The sequence below is a fragment of the Rhinopithecus roxellana genome, chromosome 15 (assembly GCF_007565055.1).
Source record: "Rhinopithecus roxellana isolate Shanxi Qingling chromosome 15, ASM756505v1, whole genome shotgun sequence".
Lineage (NCBI taxonomy): Eukaryota > Metazoa > Chordata > Mammalia > Primates > Cercopithecidae > Rhinopithecus > Rhinopithecus roxellana.
The window spans coordinates 68,234,518-68,242,021 of NC_044563.1; positions in this window are offsets into that span (position 1 = coordinate 68,234,518).

The window sequence follows — 7,504 nt, forward strand, 5'->3', positions numbered from 1 at the left end:
GGGTAGGCTATTAATTGTTGCCTCAATTTCAGAGCCTGCTATTGGTCTATTCAGGGATTCAACTTCTTCCTGGTTTAGCCTTGGGAGAGTGTAAGTGTCCAGGAAATTATCCATTTCTTCTAGATTTTCTAGTTGATTTGCGTAGAGGCGTTTATAGTATTCTCTGATGGTAGTTTGTATTTCTGTGGGGTCAGTGGTGATATCCCCTTTATCATTTTTTATTGCATCTATTTGATTCCTCTCTCTTTTTTTCTTTATTAGCCTTGCTAGCGGTCTGTCAATTTTGTTGATCTTTTCAAAAAACCAACTCCTGGATTCATTGATTTTTTGGAGGGTTTTTTGTGTCTCTATCTCCTTCAGTTCTGCTCTGATCTTAGTTATTTCTTGCCTTCTGCTAGCTTTTGAATGTGATTGCTCTTGCCTCTCTAGTTCTTTTAATTGTGATGTTAGAGTGTCAATTTTAGATCTTTCCTGCTTTCTCTTGTGGGCATTTAGTGCTATAAATTTCCCTCTACACACTGCTTTAAATGTGTCCCAGAGATTCTGGTATGTTGTATCTTTGTTCTCATTGGTTTCAAAGAACATCTTTATTTCCGCTTTCATTTCGTTATGTACCCAGTAGTCATTCAGGAGCAGGTTGTTCAGTTTCCATGTAGTTGAGCGGTTTTGATTGAGTTTCTTAGTCCTGAGTTCTAGTTTGATTGCACTGTGGTCTGAGAGACAGTTTGTTATAATTTCTGTTCTTTTACATTTGCTGAGGAGTACTTTACTTCCAATTATGTGGTCAATTTTGGAATAAGTGCGATGTGGTGCTGAGAAGAATGTATATTCTGTTGATTTGGGGTGGAGAGTTCTATAGATGTCTATTAGGTCCGCTTGGTGCAGAGATGAGTTCAATTCCTGGATATCCTTGTTAACTTTCTGTCTCGTTGATCTGTCTAATGTTGACAGCGGAGTGTTGAAGTCTCCCATTATTATTGTATGGGAGTCTAAGTCTCTTTGTAAGTCTCTAAGGACTTGCTTTATGAATCTGGGTGCTCCTGTATTGGGTGCATATATATTTAGGAGAGTTAGCTCTTCCTGTTGAATTGATCCCTTTACCATTATGTAATGGCCTTCTTTGTCTCTTTTGATCTTTGATGGTTTAAAGTCTGTTTTATCAGAGACTAGGATTGCAACCCCTGCTTTTTTTTGTTCTCCATTTGCTTGGTAGATCTTCCTCCATCCCTTTATTTTGAGCCTATGTATGTCTCTGCATGTGAGATGGGTCTCCTGAATACAGCAGACTGATGGGTCTTGACTCTTTATCCAGTTTGCCAGTCTGTGTCTTTTAATTGGAGCATTTAGTCCATTAACATTTAAGGTTAATATTGTTATGTGTGAACTTGATCCTGCCATTATGATATTAACCGGTTATTTTGCTCGTTAGTTGATGCAGTTTCTTCCTAGCCTCGATGGTCTTTACATTTTGCCAAGTTTTTGCGATGGCTGGTACCGGTTGTTCCTTTCCATGTTTAGGGCTTCCTTCAGGGTCTCTTGTAAGGCAGGCCTGGTGGTGACAAAATCTCTAAGCATTTGCTTATCTGTAAAGGATTTTATTTCTCCTTCACTTATGAAACTTAGTTTGGCTGGATATGAAATTCTGGGTTTAAAATTCTTTTCTTTAAGAACGTTGAATATTGGCCCCCACTCTCTTCTGGCTTGTAGAGTTTCTGCCGAGAGATCTGCTGTTAGTCTGATGGGCTTCCCTTTGTGGGTGACCCGACCTTTCTCTCTGGCTGCCCTTAAGATTTTTTCCTTCATTTCAACTTTGGTGAATCTGGCAATGATGTGTCTTGGAGTTGCTCTTCTCGAGGAGTATCTTTGTGGCGTCCTCTGTATTTCCTGAATTTGAATGTTGGCCTGCCCTACTAGGTTGGGGAAGTTCTCCTGGATGATATCCTGAAGAGTGTTTTCCAACTTGGTTCCATTTTCCCCCTCACTTTCAGGCACCCCAATCAGACGTAGATTTGGTCTTTTTACGTAATCCCATACTTCTTGCAGGCTTTGCTCATTTCTTTTTCTTCTTTTTTCTTTTGGTTTCTCTTCTCGCTTCATTTCATTCATTTGATCTTCAATCGCTGATACTCTTTCTTCCAGTTGATCGAGTCGGTTACTGAAGCTTGTGCATTTGTCACGTATTTCTCGTGTCATGGTTTTCATCTCTGTCATTTCGTTTATGATCTTCTCTGCATTAATGAGTCTAGCTGTCAATTCTTCCACTCTTTTTTCAAGATTTTTAGTTTCTTTGCGCTGGGTACGTAATTCCTCCTTTAGCTCTGATAAGTTTGATGGACTGAAGCCTTCTTCTCTCCTCTCGTCCAAGTCATTCTCTGACCAGCTTTGATCCGTTGCTGGCGATGGGCTGCGCTCCTTTGCAGGGGGAGATGCGCTCTTATTTTTTGAATTTCCAGCTTTTCTGCCCTGCTTCTTCCCCATCTTTGTGGTTTTATCTGTCTCTGGTCTTTGATGGTGGTGACGAACTGATGGGGTTTTGGTATAGGTGTCCTTCCTGTTTGATAGTTTTCCTTCTGACAGTCAGAAGGACTCTCTGTTGGTCTGTTGGAGATTGCTTAAGGTCCACTCCAGACCCTGTTTGCCTGGGTATCAGCAGCAGAGGTTGCCGAAGATAGAATATTGCTGAACAGCGAGTGTACCTGTCTGATTCTTCCTTTGGAAGTGTCCTCTCAGGGGTGTACTCCACCCTGTGAGGTGTGGGGTGTCAGACTGCCCCTAGTGGGGGATTTCTCCCAGCTAGGCTACTCAGGGGTCAGGGACACACCTGAGCAGGCAGTCTGTCCCTTCTCAGATCTCAACCTCCGCGTTGGGAGATCCGCGGCTCTCCCCAAAGCTGTCAGACAGAGTCGTTCGCGTCTGCACCGGCTCCCGCTACTTCCCCTGTTGGTCTTCAGCTGTGCGCTGTCCCCAGAGGTGGAGACTACAGAGACAGGCAGGCTTCCTTGAGCTGCTGTGAGCTCCACCCAGTTCGAGCTTCCCAGCGGCTTTGTTTACCTACTTAAGCCTCAGCAATGGCGGGCGCCCCTCCCCCAGCCTCGCTGCTGCCTTGCGGATAGATCGCGGCAGACTGCTGTGTTAGCAGTGAGGGAGGCTTCGTGGGCGTGGGACCCTCCCGGCCAGGTGTGGGATATATTCTCCTGGAATGCCTGTATGCTTACAGCGCAGTATTGGGGTGGGAGTTACCCGATTTTCCAGGTGTTGTGTGTCTCAGTTCCCCTGGCTAGGAAAACGGATCCCCTTCCCCCTTGCGCTTCCAGGTGAGGCGATGCCTCGCCCTGCTTCAGCTCTCGCTGGTCAGGCTGCAGCAGCTGACCAGCACCGATTGTCCGGCACTCCCTAGTGAGATGACCCCAGTACCTCAGTTGAAAATGCAGAAATCACCGGTCTTCTGTGTCGCTCGCGCTGGGAGTTGGAGACTGGAGTTGTTCCTATTCGGCCATCTTGCTCCGCCCCCCTTTTTTTTTTTTTTTTTTTTTTTTACTGAGCAGCTGATGAACGTCTGCTCAGGGTGGGCATGAGTGCCCTGTGGTGTTCACGCCCCATCTGCTCTTAGCACCTCCTAATGGCTTCTGAAATTGGTGCCTGCGTTTCTCAGTCTGACATGTTTGATGAGAAGCTGCACACAGGACAGGAGTGGGGTGTGGTCTGCGCCCACAGTGCTCCTGGGCCCACCACCCTGCACCTGGCTTGTGCTTTCCTTAATGGCCAGTGGCTGAGGCTGTCCTTCTGCCCTCGTCCTCATGAGAAACATGGATTTTGGCAGCGGGACATCTGTCGCTCCCTGGGTGTTCATTCAAGGCTGAAGTCCTGATGTCACGGGGAAGCCACAGGGTCACCTCCGTCACTGCCTCCCATGTAGATCTCTCCGTCAGGACAGAGCCAGGTGCTGAGGGCGCCACAGAGGGAGGAAGCGCCATCTGGACCCCTGGGCCACCCGGTGGCTGAGGCCTTCGGCACTTTGAGAAGCCACCGGTGATTGCCTGGAGTGAACAATGAGTCCACTGAGGGAGACCACGAGCATTCCGTGGGAAGAGGGAGCAGTGTGGGTTGGGTATGAAGAACAAAGAGGGTGTGACTTCATCTGGGGAGTGGAAGACAAAGAGGATTTTCCAAAAAGCAGAGAGAAGGGGGCAGAACAGGTAGCGGGAAAGCAGGGAAGAGCAGGGCATCCCTTGGAGAGGGGTTCTCCACCTCATCCCGCCTCGGGCTCTGCATCCCCACTCCCACCTACCCTGGCCTCACGCCCTGGGTAATCTCTTTGCCATTGGCGTCTTCTGCTTCCTCTTCTCCAGCAGACATTTCCCATCCGCACTTAGACATGCTTCAGCGTCTTGCATCTTAAAACATCAGCTCACAATCTGAAACTCCAGAATCATCTCTGCCCACCCCCTTTCCCTGCAGACACCTGCTGCCCTGGTTCTTACTTCCATGTCACGGCCAATATTCCAAGAATCAAATCATATGCACCTCCTCTCAATCCTCTTGCCTCGTGCACCCTCAGCTGCTCTACACTGGCCTCTGTGTCCACACCCTGACAACAGCTCTTGCTAAGAGGCACTGTCTCCCTTGCACTCCCTATCTTGGCAGTGTACAACACTCCTCCTGACATGCTGGAAGTGCTCCTCCCTTGGTCTTTGATGGCCTGGACACCTGGTTCCGCTGGTTTGTCTTCTGCCCTGTGCTTTCCTCCTCCTCCTTGGGCTTCTGTCCTAGGCCAGTAGCTTCCTTGGATGCGTCACAGAGGGGTCACATCTGCCATGCTTTGGATGTCTGTCCCCTCCAAAATCATGCTGAGCCATAATCCCCAACATGGCAGAACTGAGAGATAAGGCCTTTGAGAGGTGACTGGGCCATGAGGGTCCTACCTTCATGAATGGATTAATCCATTTGTGGATAAACGGATTCACAGATTAATGAATTAGTGGATGAATAGGTTCTCATGGGATGCCTTGTGCTGCCTCAGGACTCTGCATACTCCCTGCCATCAAGAAGACCCTCACCAGGTGCAGCCCCTCAACCTTGGACTCCTCAGCCCTTCACAAAAAATAAATTCCTTTTCTTTCTAAATTACCCAGTTTCAGGTACTCTGTTATAAGCAACAGAAAATGGACTAAGATAACATTCAACACAGAAAAAAAGGAACTCTTTTTCAAGCACGATCTTCCTCCAGTATTTTCTTAGTAAATGTGATCATTTATCCTTTGTTCAGGCCCCAAATGAGAATGCTGATCTTGACATCCCTCACCCTACTCAGTCCCCTTCTCCCACCCCTCACCCTACTCAGTCCCCTTCTCCCACCCCTCACCCTACTCAGTCCCCTTCTCCCACCCCTCACCCTACTCAGTCCCCTTCTCCCACCCCTCACCCTACTCAGTCCCCTATTCCCACCCCTCACCCTACTCAGTCCCCTTCTCCCACCCCTCACCCTACTCAGTCCCCTTCTCCCACCCCTCACCCTACTCAGTCCCCTTCTCCCACCCCTCACTGGCCCTGTTGACGCAGGATTTTTTTCTTGGTCACTTTGCAAGCTGGGGACCTCCAGCCAGTGACACCCCACCTGGGCCTCACTCAACCATGCTACCTGCTGCAAGACACAGCCCACCCACTCAGCCTGCCTGGGCAGAGTTGGGCTTGCACACTAGTTCCCAAGATCTTGTCCAGCATCCAAGAAGAATGAGCCGATTGAAGACTGAGCAAGGCAGGGAGTTTCACTGAGTGAAGAAATGGCTTTTGGCGAAGAGGGGATGTGGCGGTGGTGCCCCTACCTGAAGGTGGGAAAGTCCCTATGTGTGTGGGTCCAGGGCTTTTATGAGCTCAGAATAGGGGAAGGGCGGGCAAACAGGAACAGAAGTTCTCACTCTGGTCCAAGGTTTTACCCAGGACTGTCTTCAGCTTGGAGGCGGGGTTTCACCTGGGACCCGCCCCTATCTGCTTAGACATTTGGCTGCCTCCAGTCAGTATCTGTCAGTTCTACTCTTAAACACGGCCAGCAGCTGCCCACTTCCTTTTGTATCTACTGATTTACTTCTGCTCCCCTGGTCTGAGCTGTGAGCCTCTCCTGCCTGGACTAACACATTCACTCTCAAATCCACTTCCCCACTGCTGCTCCTACCTTCCTCATGTCACTCTCCACGCCACGGCCAAACTGATTTCTTCAAAATTGCAGGTCTCATTACATAGTGCCCCCACTTAAAACCTGCCAGTGACCTCTCTTAGCTGCAGACCAGCTCCACTCCCTGTGCTCAGGCCCTTGCCTCTCTCTTCCTCCAACATCCCAGGCTCCTTCTTCTTCCTGGCTTTTGCATATTGCTGTTCCCTATGTCTAGGAGGCTCTTCTTGCTTGTCTGTACCTAAGTCATTCCAGCTCACCCTTCAGAGCTCAAATCCAGTGTCACTTCCTGGAGGAACTGGTTAGCGCCCGGGCTAGTGCTCACTCTCCTGCTACATATTCCCACACGGCACTCTGCTCAGAGCAGATCTCAAAGTCTGAATGCAACACTAATTGCAGGATGGCTTGTTGCATGCCTTCCCTGGTCCCCAGAAGGAGGCCTTCAGTTTGCCTGCTGTCACTTCTGTGCCCTAGAGTATGTGTTGCACACTGTGGGTCCCCAGGGAGTCTGCTGAAGGCCCCAGCCTCTCTCTGCTGCCAGCCTCTCCCCTGCACTGCAAATCTGGTTGTTGCTCTTTCTTGCTTGAATATCTTGGGTGGCTTCAAATGATCCACAGCTCCTCTTGTCAATCTCTTCTGCTGGAAGGAAGAGGGGCTAGGAGGGCAGGCAAAGCAGCTAATGTTGAGCATGAGGTTTTTCTGAAGTTTCGCATTTCAGTTTTAAAGCCTGTGAAGTCACCAGAGTGGCTATTATTTAAAAAGTTGAAAAAAAAAAATCATAGATGCTGGCAAGGCTGCAGGGAGAAGGGCACACTTATACACTGTTGGTAGGAATGTAAATGAGTTCAGCCACTGTGGAAAGCATTTTGGAGATTTCTCAAATAACTGAAAACAGAACTACCATTCCACCCAGCAGTCCTACGGGTAACTGCCCCCTAAAAATAACACACCTGCACTCACATGTTCACTACAGCACTGTTTACAACAGTGAAGACATGGAATCAGCCCAGACGCCCATCAACAGTGGATTGGATAAAGAAAATGCAGGAAATATGCACCATGGAATACTACATAGTTATAAAAAAAAAAATGAAATCATGTCTTCTGCAGCTAGGCAAATGCAGCTGGAGGTTAACTTCTAAGCAAATAACAATTAATGCAGAGACAGAAAACCAAATATTGGGCCAGGTGTGGGGGCTCATGCCTGTAATGCCAGCACTGTGGGAGACCAAGGTAGGTAGATCACTTGAGGTCAGGAGTTCAAGAGCAGCCTGGCCAACATGGTGAAACCCTGTGTCCACTAAAAGTACAAAAAATTAGCCCGGTGTGGTGACGGAC